Source organism: Bubalus bubalis, chromosome 12, assembly GCF_019923935.1.
Source record: "Bubalus bubalis isolate 160015118507 breed Murrah chromosome 12, NDDB_SH_1, whole genome shotgun sequence".
Taxonomy (NCBI): domain Eukaryota; kingdom Metazoa; phylum Chordata; class Mammalia; order Artiodactyla; family Bovidae; genus Bubalus; species Bubalus bubalis.
In genome coordinates this window covers 60218189-60240395 of record NC_059168.1, presented here as the reverse complement: position 1 = coordinate 60240395, position 22207 = coordinate 60218189, and the positions used below count along the sequence as shown (strand labels likewise).

The following is a 22207-nucleotide window of genomic DNA, read 5'->3' as shown; positions in this document are numbered from 1 at the left end:
GATAAATTTTATTTTCTTGGACTCCAAAATCACTGTGGATGATGACTGCAGCCATGAAATTAAAAGACACTTGCTCCTTGGAAGAAAAGCTATGACAAACCTAGAGAGCATATTAAAAAGCAGAGACTTCACTTTGCTGACAAAGGCCTATAGTCAAAGCTCAAAGCTATGGTTTTTCCAGTAGTCATGTATGGATGTGAGAGGTAGACCATAAAGAAGGCTGAGCACCAAAGAATTGATGCTTTTTGTGGTGTTGGAGAAGACTCCTGAGAGTCCCTTGGACAGCAAGGAGATCAAACCAGTCAATCCTAAAGGAAATCAGCCCTGCATTCATTGGAAGGACTGATGCTGAAGCTGAAGCTCCAATACTTTGGCCATCTGATGTGAAGAGCTGACTCATTGGAAGAGACCCTGATGCTGGGAAAGATTAAGGGCAGAAGGAGAAGAGGGCAGCAGAGGATGAAATGGTTGGATGGTATCACTGACTCAATGCACATGAGTTTGAGCAAACTCCAGGGGATAGTGAAGGATAGGGAAGCCTGGCGTCCTGCAGTTCATGTAGTCGCAAAGAGTCAGACACAAGTTAGCAACTGAACAACAACCATGTTTATGGTTTAAATAAAAATATCTCTACGCTGCTTTTCTGATCTTTAAAGGCTGTGATCGGACAAGACTGACATCTGAAGATTTTTTTCTGCCATCAGATCATTATATTGTTTCTACACATATGCCTTCCCTTTAAATCCACTCTTAGTAGTCACAAACGTATTTCCAGAGACTGTCAGCCAAGGGGTTTTAGTAAAGGAGCTACTACAATGTCAGCTGGCAACCAACAGGAAATTAAGCAGTATCCTCTGCAGCTGCCAAAAGCTGCCCAGGCCCTGAAATTTAAAAAATAAGCACATTCTCTCCATAGTGCCATTAATTAACGCAGCTGGGAGTGTATCTGTAACTATTATAGTGTGTCTTGGGGGAAATTACTCAATGCTGAATTCCACTCTTCCGCTAAATTACTCAATGCTAAATGCCCATTTGGCTGCAGTCTCTGCCCTAGGGTTGGGGCTTGGGTCCATCATGAGTAGGTAAATATGTATTATTCATTTATTTAACAAATATGAGCTGACCACCTACCAGGTGCATGACACAGGGCTAGTCACTGTGTGACTAGCGGAACACAGACACACTCTTCCATTTTGGAGCTCACAGTCTAGCAGGAGAAAGAGGAACTTAACAATTAAATGCACTACTAATTGTATGATTACAATGGTGATATTGGTCAAAGGGAGTGCAAGGTGGAGGGACCACTTGTCTGGGGAACCCAAAAGGAGGTAACATTTGAGTTGAGCTCTGAAGGGCGAGCTGGATTTACTCAGGCAAAGAGGAGAAGAGAGTGGAGAAGAGTTCCTGGCAGGTTCAGGCTACATAAGGGGTGTGGTTGAGGAGGAGGCTGGAGAAGTAAGCAGAGACCGGTAGACAGATCATCCACGGCCTACTATACCATTTTCAGGGGGATCACTCTGACTTAGATGTGAAGAAGGAGCAGGGAAGAGGGAGAAGTTCTGTGGAGGAACTGTTTAGGGGCTGCTGCTATAAAGCAAAGGGCTGTTTGTCTTTGCCGGAGAACAAATAGAAAGAAGTAGATAACAGACAAGACCACAAGACGTGGCAACTGCTCAGCTAGGGAAGAAGCAAGAAGTTCCAGGTCTCTGCTTCTTCAAACAGATGGGTGGTGGTGCCATGTTCTGAGTTGGGGGACCTTCGAGAAAGGAGGATTGAGAAAACCTTCCAAAGGTTCACATTTGGTCAAGGTGGGTTTGAGGTGCCTATAACATGTCCAAGTGGAGACCTTGAGTAGGTGGTTGGCTGTACGGTCTGGTTCTCTGTGGAGAGGCTGGGGATGAAATGGCTATTAGAGAGGTGGCAGTGAAGTCCCAAGAATGAGATGGCATCCTGGAAATGTATAGAGCCTACCAGAAGAGGACCTACAACTGAGCCTGAGAAACCCTTATCTAAAAGGCTCGTGCGCATGCTCAGTCGTTAAGTCATGTCTTTGCAACTCCTTGCAGCTCCATAGACTGTAGCCTGCCAGGCCTCTCTGTCCGTGGGATTTTCCAGGCAAGAATACTGGAGTGGGTTGCCATTTCCTCCTCCAGGGGATCTTCCCAACCCAGGGATCAAACCCACCTCTCCTGCATTAGCAGGTGGATTCTTTACCGCTGAGCCACCAGGGCTTCCCTATCTAAAGGCTGGCCAGAGGCCAGAGGTGGAGGAGCATCCAGAGAGGCAGGGGGAAAAAAAAAATAGGAGTTTGCAGAAGTGGGGCCATGGAGCCCAAGGAAAGAATGTGTCATAAAGAGGCAGTAGCCAGCAACACTCAAAATGGCTGAGAGACCCAAGGAAGTGAAACCTGAATATATCCACTGGATTGAGTGTCCTTGGTGTCACTGGGACTTTTACAAGCAACATCTGGTGGGGTGAAGGGATGAGAGATAAACTGGAGTGGATTGAGAAGTGAGTGAGAGGTGAAGAAATGGAGAAAGGGGCTAACTACAGGCAAATCTTCAAAGGTTTGACTGTGAAGGTTCAGAGATGGAAATAACTGGGGAAGAATGTTATGCCAACAATGGGTTTATTTTAGTTTATTTTAAGGTAGAATAAATTGAATGTGTTTAAATGCTGATGGGAAAGACCTTATAGAGAAGAAGAAGATGAAGGTACAGCAGAGAGAGGACAATGAATAAAGGTGGTCCCTGTGACCACGGGAGAGGGTGAAACAGAGTCTGAGTGGAAAGGCTGACCTCATGCAGTAGGCTGCCTCCTCTATTATAACAGGAGCGGGGAGGTTGGAGACCAACTGGACCAGCAGGTTTGGTATATGACGATGCATCTTTCCACCACATACCTTTCTCTCAGTTTGGGGAGGAGGTTGGGAGCAGGGCAAGGAGGGATCTGAAGAGAGTGGAGAACATTTGACATTGTCAGTGCAGAAGGTGGGAGGGCTGAGGTGACCAGAGATACCGCTGGATGGCAAGGGAGCATGGCAACCCTCCTAAGATTGGTGGTTTGAACTTGTGAGGCACCCTTTGGCCCTCCTCTGTGATTTCCTCCAGCAGAGCTCAGCTGTCTGCTCTGGTGCAGGCTCACATGAAGGAATTGCTAGTGCAGAGGAGCAAATTCTTTTTGCCAAGGAATTGAGAACCTTGGCAAAAGTAGGGCTGACATGATGTGTGACCAGAGAGAAAGGACAGAAGTGAATGGGCTGGAAGGACCAAAGCGGGCAAGGCTCAGTCATGCTGGAAGGAGAGGGGATGGAGTCAGAGTTTGGATGCTTAGGTTTGTGGTTCAGAAGGTGGAGAAGTTTAGGATGATGACAAAGCCAGGATGTGATGGGGGAGAGTAGAGGAGAAAGTCACTGGAGAATATAAGGTCAAGAGATTGAGAGGCAGGGTATTGGGTGCATCCTCTGGGCGGATAGTGAAGCCATCCAGGAAGCTGTGGGCAAGAACTGGGGTCAGGGTCGTGGTGTGAAAGGCCACAGAGCCAGGAGCTAAAGTCTTAAAAGAGTGAGGAAGAAGGAGTGACCAGTTCAGAAGATGGGAAACTTCCAGAAACGGGAGGGCACTGTGGGTTGATGGCAGCATAGAGGATCTGGGGGTAGGGCGGGGTGGCATGGGGAGGTGGGAGACGGTGGGGGGAGGGGAGGGCATGAAAGCAAACACAGTGGGTCCAGTGGGGTTGCCCTAGTTGTCTCTATGGAGCCTGTCAGAGGAGCCCTGCAAGCCAGGGCCACATCCCCTCACGTCTTTCTCCTCCCTGAGATTCCCATCAGGGAGAAAGGCCTGTGGAGGCCTCCCTTCCTCCTCCCCCTCTTCTCCACTGGGGGCTTTTTTGTCCAGCAAAAGAACCCCTATGAGGCACTGGCTGTAAATCAGGAATCCCAGGCTTGCCTCACCTCTGCTACTTATGTTCTCTCTTCTTCAGGGCAATTGTAAGGAATAGAGGAGACAACTTTCTAAATTGCAAAGTGCTATAGGAATGTGAGTGATTTCACTCCTTCAGAAGCCCCTTATGTGCACCCACACCTCTCCCAGGAGCTCTCTCCCAAAGATTGTGAGTCCCTGGCCCAGAGGAAGCCGTAATCTTGCCCCGGAGACAGGACAAACACACCCAAACAATTAGAGAGGAATGCACAGCTGTGTCTGATTAAGTGCTAAACTGTAGGGTGCAGACAAGAAGAGCTCGGAGCTCAGACAAGGGAACAATTAACCAGAGTTGGGGGAAGTCTGGGAACCTTCCTGGAGAAGGTGGGGTGGAAGGGGCTCAGACTGTTCATTTATCCTGAGGAGAATAGTTGCAAATATGTCCATTCCTTTGTGGCTGCAAAGTTGTCAGTCTGACATGGGTCTACAGAAAGTTTCCAGGTCGAGAGTTCTCTCTTGGCGCCCCTGCTTCTGTTATCACCCTTGTCATTCATAAGTCCCAGGCTCCCTTGAGCTGGCTGGGTAGCCTGGGGACTACACAGTGGATCCTATGCTTTGCCCTAGGCCTCTCGTGTTTGGGTCTCTCATGTCACCCATTTCCTGGTGAAGAAACAGTGGTTGATCTTCAGCAAGTTTCCGGTGCCCTTTGGTGCCAGCACACATGTGGTATTTTTGCCCAGCCAGACTGTAGGCTTTTGACCATAGAGTCCTGGGTGCCCCTCCTTCTGCCATCTGCCTAGGACACCTGCATGTCCATAAACAAAAGCCTTGAGCCCATTCCCACACCTGCCTCCTTTGCTCTTTCCTGCCCTTACCTATCATGCCCCAGAAGCATTCAGCCACCTGCTGTTCAGATACAGGCCCCATGAAACTGCCCAAGAATCCAAAACCTGCAGCCCCAGGGCGGGCTTCCACCCACATCATTATACGGAAGCCAACTCCTGCAGCTCTGTGGACACTGTTCATAATGAGGGCCTTCTTGCTTGGGGGCTAGCCCCCATGGCCTGGTTGGTGCCTCTGTCCTGGGCCTCCCTCCTCCCTTCACTGCAGGCCTGGAAAAGATCCCTTCATGCCACAGAGCCAAGCACACATGTGTAGCATCAGAAGCAGAAATCCCCAGATCTCATATATGCTCTGGACAAAGGTTTCTTCAGCAAGACAGCAGTGAGTTGCTAGCCTGTTAATCAGTTCCAGCTGGGACCATGAAAACAATAGCCACCTCCTGTCAATAGCTAAAAATATGAATTCCTGATGGCAAGTGTAAAGTTCTTAGAATTCTAGTCCAAACTGCTTGGAACTTACAGCTGAGAAAATGAAGGTCCCAGAAGTAGTTTTCTAGAGGCCAAACACCTGATACTAGAGATAATATCTTGAATGTTGACAATTAAGTCACATGTTAAAAATCACCTGACTCCTAAAGCAGACCCTCTCTCCCAAGGTTACTTTGACTTTGCAACAGCAGAAAAACATAAAGCCTCTTTATTGGATGCAGATGCTAGAAACCAATGTCATGATCCCCAGGGGATTTGTTCCATAGCCCACAAGAGCCCTGATGCTGGAAGAACTCTGAATTCCCAGGTGAGTAAGTCTAGTTTGTTCATGACATTGTGGTGAGGTATAAGGTCAGCAGTTTGAAAGGGCATGAACAATCATCTCTTAGGGTCACTGTGTTGCTTTAGGGAATAGAACTCTTGTCACAGAGAAATGCAAAATCATATTCTCAATTATTATCAAACTCCAAAATTACATTTAAGAGGAGAGGCCCATAATTGCAGCATCAAGCATGAGACAGTGCCATTAATACGATTATCAGGGCATAAGCTTATTAGAGGACTTAATGCCTCTTTGCTGGCATCATCCTTTCTAAAGCTTCCCCGGGTCTGGAAACCATCTCAATTGGAAACACAGCTGTTACACAACAGTGATTTCCAAGGGACATAACAAAGATATCCTGGCCTTTACCAAAGGTCAGAGCTGCCTGGCTAAGAAGAGCTGAGAACACTTTCAAAAAGGAAGACTCACCTGCATATTCTAGTGGGCATTACTGAGAAAGGAAGTACATCCAGCCCTGAGTCCTCCCCAGCCCTGCAGCAAACCAGTCATGGCCAAAACTGTCCCTGGTGATATGCATGCGCCACCTTAAATGGACACAGGAACTTACATTTTGGCTGCTGCTGGTGAAAAATCATGATATGGAGTCCTGCCAATCCAGGTTCAAGACCTACATTCAGATTTAGCCCTGTGCATCCTTGTGAGTATAGTAAGACCTATCTCAAAGAGTTCCCAGGAAGGGAAGTTAAGATCACTTATGACCAAGTGCCTTTAGGCACATGGTGCTTAATGTTCATTTTTCCCGTGGCCTTGGCAGTGGTAATAAGGTCACGACTCACTAGGTCGAAATTCAGGTAGTATCTTGGCATAGAATCCTGGGAATTATCAGCCTTTGTCCTGGGAGCCCACAGAAGGAGTTGTCTGTTCTCACTTCAAAGAATTCAGACATCAGCTGTCATTATCTCCACATAGCATGGAAAGATTAATTGACTGTCCCTGGAAGAAACCACCTGCTTGGTCTTCAGGAACCAGTGACTTACGAAACTCACTTGGCAAACTGTCTTACAATAAAACCACCACCAGGACGGGTAGGATCTCCTCTTTAAACATGATAGAGAAATCCAAGAGCAGTGGACACCATGTAAAAAGTGAAAGCATTAGTCACTCAGTCGTGTCCAACTCTTTGCAACCCCATGGACTGTAGCCCACAAGGCTCCTCTGTCCATGGGATTCTACAGGCAAGAATACTGGAGTGGGTTGCCATTCCCTTCTCCAGGGGATCTTCCGGAACCTGGGTGTCCCACATTGCAGGCAGATTCTTTACCATCTGAGCCACGAGGGAAGCCCCAATGGACCCCATGGATAGTCTCTAAAAGGGAAGCAAGATACATGCAACAATGTGGGTGAATCTCAAAACCACATCTTTCATGTTGAATGAAAGAAGTCATACACCAAAGAATATATATACATGAAGTACAAGAAGACGTGAAGACTAACTTATAGTTACAGGTGGGTTTCCCTGGCCCTGTATGTAGGAAGTTTACTGGGAAGTACTCTCAGCATCAACAACTGGGAGAAGTGAAGTACGCAGGAATGCACAAAGGGAGAAGTTGAGCTACAATTGAAATCACAATAAAAACCTTAGCTGATCCTTCAGGGGAAGGGATAGTTAGTTTGGGTTCGACATGTCCACACTGCTATATTTAAAATGGACAATCAACAAGGCCTACTGTATAGCACAGGGAACTCTGCTCAATGTTATGTGGCAGCCTGGATGGGAGGGGAGTTTGGGAGAGAATGGATACATGTATATATATGGCTGAGCCCCCTTACTGTACACCTGAAACTATTATAAGATTATTAATCAGCTATACTCCAGTATAAAACTAAAAGTTAAAAAAAAGTTTCCAAAAATAAAGGGAGAGATTAATTTACTAAAAAAAATAAATCATTTGGAAAAAATAAAAACAAACCTTAGCTGATCTTTTAGACAGCTCTGGGGCTGGGATGGCTCAGAGTTGTCTCAACTGAGGTAAGGGAGCTGGATCTTTTTACTCCTGCACAGATCAGACATTAGATGTGGGCTGCCTCTGGGAAGGGAGCACTACCATGGACAAGGTGACTCTTTTCAGCCTCAGAAAAATCTCAGCTGATAATTGCTGCTGTCATCCCTCCCAGGAGATGGAGAAATGAGTGCTTCAGTCTTGGAGTGGGGATCTGGGTGGCTCCATGTGTCAGCCACTGTAGGAATGATGGATGTTGCAATACAATACCTCAGGCCCTCTAGAAACCAACGAGGAGTCCACACTCATGTCTAGAGAAAGCCTTATATGTCAGCCTTTACCTGAATCATCTCTAGAACCCAATTACCTCATTACCCTTCCACTTCCTTAGGCAGAGGTGTCAGAGGAGCCTCCAACTGTCAGCTACCATCCTGGTTTTAAGAGGACAGCAGGGACATGGCTATGGGCACTGAGTCTGGGTGGGACCCAGGCCCTCAGACTTGAGGAGCTTGATGCCCACAAGAATGAAAATCCACAGGAACAGCCTTGAACAAGCTGGGAGCCTGCTAAGCCCTGGCATCCGCTGAACTTCCCAAATTACACACATTAAGCTGTTCAGCTCCACATTTCCATAGTGTGCTTCCTGCCAAGCTTCGCAGCAGCATCTACACAATGGGAAAATCAAAACGAACAGTTAGGCCAATTACGGATATGACAGGTCAAACAAATAAGCCTTTATCTAGGACTTAAGCAGACATAGTCAACAGGGGTCTAATCCAAAAATTGAGATTTGGACAAAGAAAGGCTTTATAAAACAAAGAGGGAGGTGTAGTGAGAGCGGAGATATTTGCATGAATTTTTCCTCTGTCTCAGTGAAAATACTAAAATAACATTTTATCCTGCCTTTCCATGCTGCCCTGTGCCCCCATCCCCACCCCTAGCCTCTTGAACATTCTCTGGGTCTGTTTCTGATCTGGCTTTAGAGCCAACCCACAGAAAAGTTTTAAACTAGGGTGTGAAAACAGCTGTCATTGAATTGAAAGGAGCTGGAGAATTTACTTTGTTAATTATTATGTATCTAGTTAAATGCCCAAGAATTAAAGTCAATCACAGGTATGATTGTGTATATGTGCAGGAAGTACAGACTGTGTATTACAGAAACCCCAAGCATTTCAGCTAAGTGAGAAACTCTAGGTGGAGTGAGGGACTTGCATCTGATAATGCCACTATTACAGTAGAGGGCCAGATATGATAGAACTTTATTATCTTATTACTTTAACAAGAAAAACTGTTTACAAGTTTCTGGTCACTTTCATTCTAGCAGGAAAGACCTCAAGTCTTATGGATACTCATTGTTCTATGGAAAGGAAAATGCAGAATAGTTTTCTTTATCCTTTTTCCCCCTCTGGACTAACAAAGGCCACTCCTTTTCATACAGGCCCATAATCTTTTTTGCAATTCTGAAATCCATAAAGCTTTGGAAAATCAAAAAAAAAATTTTTCATAGTGGTGTTACAAATAACTTGGTTAGTTTGGCAGCAAAACCTGACTGGAATTTATAGGCAGGGGTAGTTATAGTTTTCATTTTTTCCCATATTTCACCACAAATATGTTAATGTGTTTGATCACAGGCGCTGCCCCAGGCATATTAATATATCGGAATGAAGACACATATTTCAGGGAATTATCAGCATACAGATGGTATCTGAAGTCATGGGAATGGTTGAAATGGTCCAAGGAATGAAAAGAAACTGAGAAGTGAAGAAGGCTGAGGACCAAATTTAGTGAATGGGCCTGAAGGAGGATCAGGAAGAAGTGAGAGAGAATGTGTAAGCAGCTCCTTTGCCCCTTATTCTATTTGCCTATTTCTGTTTCCCTCAAACTGTAAAATCTCAGTACAGATGTGAGATTACTAGGCAATATTTAACCTAACCCCTATAGCATGTACTCCATGCCTCACTAATCAGATAGTTTTGTAATCCCTGATCACACAATGTCTTGCCTAAAACATGTAGATTCTTTTCTTAAAGATGTAGAAATGAAGAATAAGTAATTAACAGATAACTAGATCTTTCCCCCAGCTCCCCCTGCAGTAATCCCATGAGCAAACTCTGTGAACAAGGTAGAGTCTAAAGAAAGGTCACAAAGAATCAACAAGTCTGCACATAGTGAAAGATGATGAAGACAATGACCCCCTCCTCGAATGATTAACTGAGGCTAGCTAAGAGTCGGACACAACTGAGCGACTTCACTTTCACTTTTCACTTTCATGTATTGGAGAAGGAAATGGCAACCCACTCCAGTGTTCTTGCCTGGAGAATCCCAGGGGTGGGGGAGCCTGGTGGGCTGACGTCTATGGGGTCGCACAGAGTCGGACATGACCGAAGTGACTTGGCAGCAGCAGCAGCTTCTTCTTTTTTTGCCCTTTAAAAACTCGCATGGCCAAGCAGAATGTTTGGAATTGGTTCTGGGACATGAGTCCACCTTCTCCTTAGGTTGCCAGCCTCCCAGATAAATAATCTTTCCTTTTCCAACCAATACTTGTCTCTTGAGTACTGGCTTTTGGGAATATGCAGTTGAACTTGAGTTTGGAAACAGAAGGCAGAAAACAGGATGTGGGGATGTAGCAGCCCAGGGAAGAGAAGGTTTCAACATGACAGGTGGCCATCAGTGTTGGCTGCATGGAAGTCAGCAGTAGACCAGAACACAGCAAAGGGCTTTGCAGCCTCAGAGGTCTTGTCCCTTGGGAGGCTGAGGCTGAGGCTATCTTAAACCTATTTTGTGTTTTTAAGAGTGCCAAACTCTGCTGCGTTCATTGTAGGTGTATATTAAAGACTTGTTAATTAACTGAATATGTCAATTAAAACCATTGATTAGAGGGGCAAGCCTGCTTTTGTGAGGTCTCATTTGGAATAAAAGGCTGGGAACACAACAGATGTATTGGGTGGGGGACAGTTTATTCTCTTTTCTAAATGGTATTTATTACTTTCATAATCAGAACACATTCCTTAAAAAAAAAAACAAAAACAAACTTTTTTCAGTGAGAGTGGACAGTTGGAGAGAAAGCATTAGGGTGAAAAAAGCTTCTTGCCAGTGTAACCAGCAACCTCTTAGAACCAAGTTGTGCCAGAAGAAAACAAGGCAGGGCTCAAGGGAAACAAATTTTATTTCTCTTCCCTCTTATTCTCTTTTGGTTTGATTTGCAGGTAAACTATGGTGCAAGTCAGCAACTTACATAGGGAAGACTATGAATGTGTTTTCTTGACTTGGTGAGACAGGAGATAAGTTACAGGAGCGAAAGAGGAAGAAAACAGACACCGGATAGTGGAAAAAGCTGTGACTTTGGGGGGACCATTTCAGCGAAATAGTACGTGAACGTCTGTTACAAGCAAGACCAAGGAGGATGAAACATGGCCCTTGCCCTTAAAATGTGTGACTGCTGCTCTTTCCTTCAACCACCAGTACTGATGGTCCTGATGGACAGAGGGGCTCAGTCAACCTCCTATGAGTGAGGGAACCAGATATCCACTCATGAAAAGATGTGGTGCATCCTTCAGGTGGAGAAAAAAATTCCATTCCTTGATTTTTTTGGATTCACTAGTCCCAACAGGTACCCTCTGCTTCAAGATTTCAGGAAAACCAGGCCTTAGGGTACTAAAGGGCCAACATTTCCCCCTCTCTTGGATCTCAACTCTGCCTGGCTGGCTATTCATTTTTTGCCAGCTTCCCCTTAGAGTTGCAGATATTGGGAGAAGACCCAGACCCTAGCAGAGTCTGCTCCAAGGCTGCCAAGTCCTCATGACATTCTGGCCCCAAGGAGACCCCAGAGACAGTTTTTCCTCATTTAGTGGCAAGATCCAGGCCTGGCTGATGTGCTGTGATATTGGGGTCCAAAAGCTGTTCCTATTTTGCTTCCAAAAGTCACTTACGGATGCCAGAAAAAGGGAAGTTTTAATCTCTAAAGCCTGGAACACAACATTCCAAAACAGCTGGAAAGGCCTTGGAAATTTCTCAGATGAAGTTAATTAAAACCTTCCTCTGCCCTAAGGGTCAAATTCTGTTGTTCATGGATAACCTTCAAGTTGTTGTCCAGTGTAGTTTCCGGATGAGCTAGTCTCCTGAGGACTTCAGTATTTGGTCTGGAAAGCTGTGTCCTGTAGAAAGGGCCAGCTGTTTCTGCAAGGGAAACAGTTGTTTTCTGCCTCAGAGGTTCTCAGCCAGAAATGTAAGGAAAGCCCAAAGACATTTCTGCTAGCAGTTTCTGGTATGGTTCATACCCCATTTTTCAGCCAAAAGAAATCTATTCCTCATATCCACCCAGGAGGAAAATGTCCCCACGATACACAATGTTGAGGCTGAGAAATTGAATATTCCCTACCATGTCAGTAAACAAGGATGTCACCGTCATCAGGAACTGCAGCCCTCCAATGTGAGGTGGTGAGTCCTAAGGGCACTCAGGAAGGAGAAGAATACTTGCTATCTAGCAGCCATCTGACTGCTGCAGTCACTCCCTACAGTGAGCCCCAAGGAAGCTCAGGATGTGAAAATCACAGGATACTAGCCCCATGGTTGAGATGCATATGAAAGGAACGATTTAAGTTAGCCCAAACTCTTGCAGTTCCCCATACATAGAAAAGTACTAAATTCCTTAACTTGGGATATCTAGTTTTCTTTCTTTTCTTAAAATTCATTTATTTGGCTATGCCAGGTCTTAGTTGCAGCATGTGGGATCTAGTTGCCTGACCAGGGATTGAATCCAGGGCCCCTGCATTGGGAGCATGGAGTCCTAACTACTGGATCACCAGGGAATCCTAGGATATCTGGTTTTCTTTAATTAGCAATAATCATTTGATGTTCAGACTACCTGCCCTTTATTGCAAAATTTCTATAGAACCTGGTTCCTCCCCCGCCTCCATGGGGCAATTCTCTCAGGACTATTTGAGATGCTGCCTCCCGAGCTTAAGTCCTAAAAATTTCCACTGAATAAAACATAACTCTCAACTTTTGTGCTCAGTCGCTCATTTGTGTCCAACTCTTTGTAACCCCATGGACTGCAGCCTGCCAGGCACCTCTGTCAATGGAATTTTCCAGGCAAGAATACTGGAGGGGGTTGCTATTTCCAATTCCAGGGGATCTTCCTCACTCAGGGATTGAACCCCCGTCTCCTCCTGCACTAGCAGGCAGATTCTTTACCACCAAGCCACCTGGGAAGCCCTCTCAACTTTTAGGTTGTGACTATTTTTTAAGTCGACAAGGCCCATGCTCACCATCAGAAAGGCCATCTTTGCTCTGGGAAGAACTGATGGTGTCTGTCTCTCTGCACAAGGTCAATAACTTGTATCACTGAAACGAAATAAGAGGATTACCATAGCAGAAAAGCAGAGCCTCACTTTCTCTCCTGCTGCTGTGAGAAACTTAGTGCAAGAAACTGAGCCTAGCCCTGGCTTGGCCACACACAGCTGGCAGGCATTTCAGGAAAAAGGGAGCCATTGTCCCCAACAGGATATATGCTTTGCCAGCATGTCTTTTCATCAGCCCAACACAGGTCACCTTCTCTGCCTGTGGATCAACAAAGTCCTTCTCAACAAATATCAAATGTCTTTATGTGTTAAAAGATCTCCAAGAACAGATGTGGTTGAGGTATCCAATTGTTAAGTCAAGGGTTATTTTTTGCTCAGTCTGCTTCAGTAAATATTGACTAAGAAGCTGACTTAAAAGAAACGATGCCATGGGCTACTGGAAAACCAATGTAAGACCCAGGTCCCTGACCTTGGATCTCCAGGAACTTTTCATATGAGGCTTATCTGCTGTGGGTTCTACCACACTCAATATCTCCTATAGAGGGGGAGCCTCCCCCAGCCAGAGCCCCCTGCTCAGAAAAATAGCACCAACTGTTCTATGTCCAATAATGGTCACTAATTGCCCAGGACCATGGCCTAGACCAAGGGCCACGCAGATAGCAAGGCAGTGGCCTGGAGTGAACTGGCATGGAAAGACCTCAACATCTACAGAAGCTGGTGTATGTGGAGGAAGCAGAGTACACAATTGTAGGTAGAAGCTCGGTCCTTCAAGACCAGGTCCTGGAGTGAAGCTCCTTTGACTCAGCTTTACCACTATTCCCCCCTTTCCTGATGTCCAACTATTTTCCTTTTTCTGGGCTCCTCTGTATATGTACCTTTCAATACCCACACCTTAGCACACACACCTACACATACATACTCTTGTTACCACCACTACTTATAGTAACAAGAGAATTTCTATTCCTGACCAAGAGGAAAGAGAAGAAAGAGAAGTCATGCAGTCACCACGGTAGGAGTTGGAGGGCTTGTGTGACCTCAGACCTTTAATAATGGAGATGATGTAGTTTGAAGCTTGCCCAGGCCTGACACAGCCACAGGGATCATAAGCTCCGGAAGGGCTGCCTTGTTTGCTGCTGTATCTCCTAGCTCTGTACCTGCACAAAGCTGGTGATCAGTAATGCTGGCTGAATGAATGATTGAAAAGACTGGGAACCAGAGAGATTAATGAAGGCTTACCCTTGGTTGTCTTTCATGTCACAGTCTCTCTTCCCATGCTCCATACCTGGGAGGCTGACCAATACTGACTACATTCAAACACTTCCTTATCCCCTGACTTCCAGTGGGGTTCAGCAAATGGGGAACCCTAGCCAGAGATCAGAGACAAGGAGGCAAGTGATACCAGGGAATACATACCCCCACGAGGGCTACATTCTTATAAGGAGGCCCCCTCCATACCATTGCTCTGCTTCCCAATTCTCTCTCTTCTTCAGGCCTTAGACCTGTAATGACTCCCAACCCAATGTTACCATCCCCAGGTAACACCAATCCTTTATGGTTCCCCCACCAACCCTTGTAAATAATGCCTTTATTAAACATTCCTCAAAGCACCCGGTTTGAATGTAGCATCTATTTCCTGCTGAGACTGCAAACGATAGAGGCTCCAAAGATCAAGTACACCCTTTTTGCTATCTTGTTTTCTCCACATTCTAGTACATTCTGCTCAGCTCTATCAGCAAACACTCTTTGCTTTACAGAGGCAAGCTGGTTGGGAGGGTGTTTGCTCAGAGTGACCCAGTATGAGCTGAGGGGGTGGGTGGAAGAGGGAAAGCAAGAGAGGGTCCTGCCTCAAGGTTAGTAAATATACTGCATAAACACTTAGTGAGGAAGACACCTATCTTTGTAGCAGGAAGTTAGAGTCAGACCTTCCATTCAGGAAGAAAGTTTTCCTTCTCTAATAACATTAGTTTCTTTGGCTAAAAATGTTTTGTTTTGAGATATATTTTATTGTACAACCATATAATAATAATCCAAAAGGTTCTTTTGAGGAGAAGGATATTGCTCAACACTAACCACATAGTTGATTAACCCAAATTAATGCAGTGGAAGCAGAGTGGGGGTGGAATCATCTTTTCTGTGTCATTTATGCCTTTTTAATATTGATAAGTTCTCAAAAAGCAAGGGTTATTGAGCATATCAAGCTGTGCTCTTTCAGCCTTTAGAGTGGAGTTAGGGAGAGTGGGCGGAGGCAATAGGGATATTTTCGTTTTATGATAATGTGCCCTCTCTGAACATACCAAGAGAGAAAAGTACATTTAAAATTTTCCGAGAAGGAGATTAACAGGGTCTCATGTGATCTGAAGCTTTCTCTCACCTCTAAAAAAAACTACCTTTCCATGGTTCTCTGATGTATATTATCTCATCTACTTGGGATCTACTATTAAAGCAGGTTTCCTACCAGGCAAATTCAACAGCAGTTTAAGATGCCCGATTTCCTACCTAAAATGCAAATGGAAAAACACAGCCTCTGAATATACTTGTTCTGTTTTTTCCGCCCCCCCCCCCGCCTCCTCACCTCTTTTAAAAGAAGGATATATTGGTTTCTTCAGTTCTCAGTCTTTTGGCAGCAGCCATTTAAAAGAAAGAATCATGCGGTAATTATTAATTTTGCATGGGATCAACTCTGTCCTCAGCTTTCATTTGAGATGCAGTTACATGAAAAACAGACTGCGTTAATTTCATCCTCTCTGGGGTTGCTTAGCAACAAGGCCTTGTTCCAGATCATTTCTTCTTCTTGGCCCAGAGTGCTCTCTTTGGGGCATCGCTCATGCTAAGGCAATCATCATCCTGTTGCTGTCCCTTCTGAATGTGTCCCTGTGGTCCTGATGGCCCATGGGGTTGGTGGCTTTGCTCCAGTTACACTGGCTGGGGTCTGTAAAAGCCCTGAGCTTGTCAGCACAGAGAATGAACTATGCTTGGGGAACTGGGGATTTAAATAGAGGTTAGACAGGAAAGTGAGCGAGGAAGCAAGAAGTATGTCTAAAGCGATGCTGGAAGACAGTGGGGGCAAAGATGAGATAAATACTGAAGTCCTTTTCAATTAAAAAAATAGCATTACTATGTTCTAATTTGAAAATCTTTCTAAGCTATATTGTTAAATGATAAATGTGAGGTCCAGAACAGTATGCATAGAATACTGTTTTTGGACGGGAAAGAGAAGAAGAGGAGATATGAAAATATTTTGATTACTTTTGCTCAAAGAAACATACAGATGGGAATTCTCTGGCGGTCCAGTGGCTAGCACTTCACACTTTCACTGTCCAGGAGCCGGGTTCAATCCCTAGTCAAGGAACTAAGATCCCACAAGCTGTGCAGCACAACCAAAAAAAAAAGAAAAAAATACAGATGATTATGAGTGTTTGTGAGGGGTGAGACTGATACAGTAGAATGGCAGGGGCAAAAATGAGATTTTTCACCTATGTACCTCTTTATATTGTTTTACTTTATAAACTAAAAGAATATATTACCTAGTCCAAAAATTTTTTTTTAGTAAACATTAAAAGGAGTTAGCAATCCAACGTTAAGTTGTTAACCTTTGGGACAGTTGGGAAAGTTGGGTGAAGGGTATCTGGAGTTCTGTTAACTGTTTTTGCAACTTTTTTTTGGTGAATCTGGAATTTTTAAAAAATTAAAGTTAAAAGAAATTTTAAAAAATATCAGCAACCCCAACAAATTTTCTAGTTTTTGCTTCCTGTTTAAATACCATTATTGTTATCTTTTAAAGGCAGTCAGTCTACCCATGCTGAACATTTTGAGTGACTTGGTAGGAGACGGGGTATCTTTGAGCATTCTGAGCATCAGAGAAAAAGACCTCAGGTGGGAACATTAGCTTTAATCAGAGTGTGGTTCCATCCCTGCCCCAAATGGCTTCAGCTGTGGTACCTAAAGATTGACAAGAAATAAGTGCCAGCCTCCTTAGGAACTGGTTTCTCTGAGTATGAAACTCCCATGATAAAAGCATCACTCTCCAGTTTATATAGGCCCTCAACTGTGCCTGCGTGGTTTCCCTGGACATTCTTCAGTGTTTTCATCTCTGCAGCCATCTCATCTTTTAAATCACTCTATATGTATCTTTCTCCATGAATCTCCCTGAGGCTATGAGAATGACTGAGTCATTCTCACACGCAACTCGTCTGGCAGAGCATACTTTTTTCCTTATGTTTTTATTTAAAATAAAAACTTGAAATAATTATGGATTCACAGGAAACTGCAAAAGAATATACAAAGAAGTTATAAGTGCCTCTCTTTAAAAAGAAAAATCTTAAATCAATAACCTAACTTTTCACCCAAAGTAACTAGAAAAAGAAGAGCAAACTAGATTCAAAGCAAGTGAAGGAAGGGAGAAAAAAAGATTATAAAGGAAATAAACAGACTAGAAAAACAATAGAGAAAATCAACAAAACCAAAAGTTGGTTCATTGTCAAGATCAATAAAACTGACAAACATTTAGCTAGACTGAAAAAGATACGACTCAAAATGACTAAAATCAGCAATGAAAGAGTAAACATTATTATTAACCTTGCAAAAATAAAAAGGACTATAAGGGGAAATTATGAATAATTGTATGCCAACAAATTAGATAACATAGATGGAATAGACAGATTCCTAGGAAGACAAAGGCTACTGAAACTGAGTCAATAAGAAATAGAAAATCAAAACCACAATAAGATATCAGTTTACACCCACTTGAATGGCTATCATCAGAGACAGACAATAACATGTGTTAGTGAGGATGTGGAAAAATTGAAACTTTCATACACTGATGGTGGGAAAGTAAAATGGCAAAGCATCTTAAAATTCCACTTGTAGGTATGTCTTCAAGAAAATGAAAAATGTATGTTTTTTAAAAAAGATTATACATAAATATTCATAGCAGCGTTATTCATAATAGTCAAAAAGTAGAAACAATCTATATGCTGATCAATGAATGAATAAATAAACAAAATGTGGCGTATCTATATAATGGAATATTATTCAACCACAGAAAGGAATAAAGTACTGATACATGCTCCAAGATGGATGATTCTGGAAAACATGCTAGACAAAAGGAGATAGACACAAAAGAACACATATTGTATGATTCCACATATACGAAATATCAAGAATAAGCAAATCTACAGATGCAGAATGTAGATTAATAGTTTCTAGAGGATGGGGGTGGAGAATGGGGAGCAACTACTAATGGATATGGGCTTTCTTTTGGAGAAATGAAAGTGTTCTGGAATTAATGGTGATAGTTACAAACACTAAGAACCATTGAATTGTAAGCTTTAAATGGTGAGTTTTCTAGTATAAAAATTATATGTCAATTTTTTTAAAAGGATGAGTAAAAACAATAGTTATTGCCTTTATAAAATGTAATGAGAGGGACTTCCCTGGTAGTCAAATGGTTGAGAATCCACTTTCCAATGTAGGGAATGCAGGTTTGATCTCTGATCTGGGAACAAGATCCCACATGCTGCAGAGCAACTAAGCCCGCACGCTGCAAACTACAGAATCCATGTGCTCCAGAGCCCGTGCTCCACAACAAAGAGCCTGCATGCTGCAACTAAGACTGGATGCAGCCAAAAATTAATAAATAAAAATAAATATAGTTTTGAAAATGTAATGAGAGATTCTATTTACCTTTTACTCATTTACTCTTGACCCATTTACCCCAGTGGTAACATCTTGCATGACTTTAGTACCAAATCACAACCAGGAAGATGATTTACAACAACCCACAAAGCTTATTCCAATTTCATTAGGTTAACATGCACTTGTGCATATGTGCGTGCACACACATGGATGTAGTATTAATTCTATGAAATTTTATCATATGTATGTTCATGTAACTACTACCACAGTCAAGATAAGGACCATTCCAGCTCCCTGTTGGCACTCATGCTCTTCCTCGCTCTCCATCTCTAGAACCCCTGCTGCTGCTGCTGCTAAGCCGCTTCAGTCGTGTCCAACTCTATGCAACCCCATAGACAGCAGCCCACCAGGCTCCTCCGTCCATTCCTCCTCCTCCGGATTTTCCAGGCAAGAGTACCTAGCAAACATCAATTTATGCTCCATCTCTATAATTTTGTTATTAAAAAATTTTAATATAAGTTGCTATATGTCATACAAAATGCTACGTAAATGTAATATTTTGAGTTTGACTTTTTCCACTCAACATAATTTGAGATCTATCCAAATTGTTGGGTATATCAATAGTTCATTCCTTTTATCTTTAACTTTATTTATTTATGTTCAAAATAATTAATATATAAGAACATTTACAATATTGATAGAACTTAATCTAAGAGAAGTTCAACTCACTTTTTTTACATATCAATACTGGGTATTAATAGAAGACAGAGTGAAAATAATTGTGGTATATATATATATACCTACATATAATATAATATATGCCTACATATAACTAAGTTTGGAGTATAAAGTTTTTTGGCTGCAAGAAAGAACATGTGTTTTACTTCACCAAGAGGGATATCTCTTAATACTGGGGTGACTTCTCTTGGTATTTGTTCTGCTGTGATTTTTAGCATGTGAAAGTGAAAGTGAAGTGGCTCAGTCATGTCCAACTCTTTGCTGACCCCATGGACTGTAGCCTACCAGGCTCCTCAGTCCATGGAATTTTCCAGGCAAGAGTACTGGAGTGGGTTGCTATTTCCTTCTCCAGGGATCTTCCCGACCCAGGGATCGAACCCAGGTCTTCCACATTGCAGGAAGACGCTTTAGCGTCTAAGCCACCAGGGAATCAGATTAGATCAGATCAGTCGCTCAGTCGTGTCCGACTCTTTGCGACCCCATGAATTGCAGCACGCCAGGCCTCCCTGTCCATCACCAACTCCCGGAGTTCACTGAGACTCACGTCCATGGAGTCAGTGATGCCATCCAGCCATCTCATCCTCTGTCAGTCCCCTTCTCCTCCTGCCCCCAATCCCTCCCAGCATCAGAGTCATTTCCAATGAGTCAACTCTTCGCGTGAGGTGGCCAAAGTACTGGAGTTTCAGCTTTAGCATCATTCCTTCCAAAGAAATCCCAGGGCTGATCTCCTTCAGAATGGACTGGTTGGATCTCCTTGCAGTCCAAGGGACTCTCAAGAGTCTTCTCCAACACCACAGTTCAAAAGTGTCAATTCTTCGGTGCTCAGCCTTCTTCACAGTCCAACTCTCACATCCATACATGACCACAGGAAAAACCATAGCCTTGACTAGATGAACCTTTGTTGGCAAAGTAATGTCTCTGCTTTTGAATATGCTATCTAGGTTGGTCATAACTTTCCTTCCAAGGAGAAAGCGACTTTTAATTTCATGGCTGCAGTCACCATCTGTAGTGATTTTGGAGCCCTAAAAAATAAAGTCTGACACTGTTTCCACTGTTTCCCCATCTATTTCCCATGAAGTGATGGGACCTGGATGCCATGATCTTAGTTTTCTGAATGTTGAGCTTTAAGCCAACTTTTCCACTCTCCACTTTCACTTTCATCAAGAGGCTTTTGAGTTCCTCTTCACTTTCTGCTGTAAGGGTGGTGTCATCTGCATATCTGAGGTTATTGATATTTCTCCCGGCAATCTTGATTCCAGTTTGTGTTTCTTCCAGCCCAGTGTTTCTCATGATGTTCTCTGCATATAAGTTAAATAAACAGGGTGACAATATACAGCCTTGACGAACTCCTTTTCCTATTTGGAACCAGTCGGTTGTTCCATGTCCAGTTCTAACTGTTGCTTCTTGACCTGCATACAAATTTCTCAAGAGGCAGATCAGGTGGTCTGGGACTCCCATCTTTTTCAGAATTTTCCACAGTTTATTGTGATCCACACAGTCAAAGGCTTTGGCATAGTCAATAAAGCAGAAATAGATGTTTTTCTGGAACTCTCTTGCTTTTTCTATGATCCAGTGGATGTTGGCAATTTGATCTCTGGTTCCTCTGCCTTTTCTAAAACCAGCTTGAAAATAAATAAATAAATAAATAAAACCAGCTTGAGCATCAGGAAGTTCACGGTTCACATATTGCTGAAGCCTGGCTTGGAGAATTTTGAGCATTACTTTACTAGCGTGTGAGATGAGTGCAATCGTGCGGTAGTTTGAGCTGTAATTGTATGAGCTCCAGATAAGAGTACATAGCTGGTTACTGTAGCTCCTTACTATAGAAATAGGAAGTGGACAGATAATGTAACTGTCCAATGTTTTTGAGGCCAAAAGCTTAAGCCTGAGGAGTTTAGCCAAGATTCAGAAATAAAAGCCCGCAGGAGATAAGAGTGTGAAGCCAAATTGGGAACTTAAGAATAAAGCCATAAATTGCTTTATCTGGCAACGATGATAGTGAATTTCCACCATTTTCCCAGTGGCTTTAGGCAGTCTCAGAACTGAATCCTCTGCACAAGCACTGCAGAGGGAAAGGGGAAAGAGAAAAAACTGAAGCAGAGACCAAGAGGTGATGTTGCACCCAGCCTGGGCACAGGTGCACTGGGACCTTCTCCAGTGTGGCACAAGAACCACACCAGTTCCTGTTATTTCAAAATAAGTTTTTATTTTTAGAACAGTTTTAAATGTACAGAATTATTATGAAAATAGTACAGAGAGTTCTCATACACTCCATGTCCTATTTCCCCTATCATTAGCATTTCACAATTAAGGGCCAATCTTGATGCTTTCTTATTAACTAAAGCTCATACTTGGGATTTCCTCATTTTACCCTAATGTCCCTTTTGTGTATCAAGATCCCATCTGGGATACCCTGTGGCTCAGAAGGTAAAAGAATCTGCCTGCAATGCAGGAGACCCAGATTCTATCCCTGGGTCAGGAAGATCCCCTGCAGAAGGGAATGGAATGGCATCCCACTCCAGTATACTTGCCTGGATAATTCCATGGACAGAGGAGCCTGGTGGGTTACAGTCCATGGGGTTGCAAAGAGTTGGACACAACTGAGTGGCTAACACTTTCACTCTGTATTCACAGCATATCTCCTTAGATTCCTCTTGGCTGTGACTGTTTCTTGGACTTTTCTTTTTTCGTTGTTGTTAGCGTTCTTGTTTTCTGATGACCCATAAGACTTTTAAGGGGTCCTGGTCTAATATTTAGGACTTCCTAGTCTAATATTTTGCAGGATATCTGTTAGTTGTGGTTTGTCCCATGTTTTCCTCACAGTGAGACTGGTGTAATGTGTTTTGGGGAGGAAGACCACAGTGGTAAAGTGCTGCCCTCATCACATCTAGTATGGACTGGAACATACTAACAATATGATTTATCACTGCTGATGTTACCTTTGCTCACCTGGTTGAGACAGTGTTTGTCAGGTTTTTCTTCTATAAAACTAGAGACTTCC

At 43.4% G+C, this 22207-nt stretch overlaps 2 long non-coding RNA genes across 2 annotated transcripts; one reads left to right on the top strand and one right to left on the bottom strand.

Moving 5' to 3' along the window:
- The first annotated feature begins 5423 nt into the window (after positions 1 to 5423).
- On the top strand, positions 5424 to 10877 carry LOC123328539. The gene is made up of 3 exons (XR_006543423.2): positions 5424 to 5558; positions 9166 to 9363; positions 10741 to 10877. It is a non-coding gene; the product is annotated as an uncharacterized LOC123328539 (long non-coding RNA).
- LOC102398329 lies at positions 7405 to 17694 on the bottom strand. The gene is made up of 3 exons (XR_006543424.2): positions 15407 to 17694; positions 12802 to 12877; positions 7405 to 8199 (listed from the first exon to the last, which is right to left on the bottom strand). It is a non-coding gene; the product is annotated as an uncharacterized LOC102398329 (long non-coding RNA).
- Positions 17695 to 22207: the final 4513 nt, after the last annotated feature.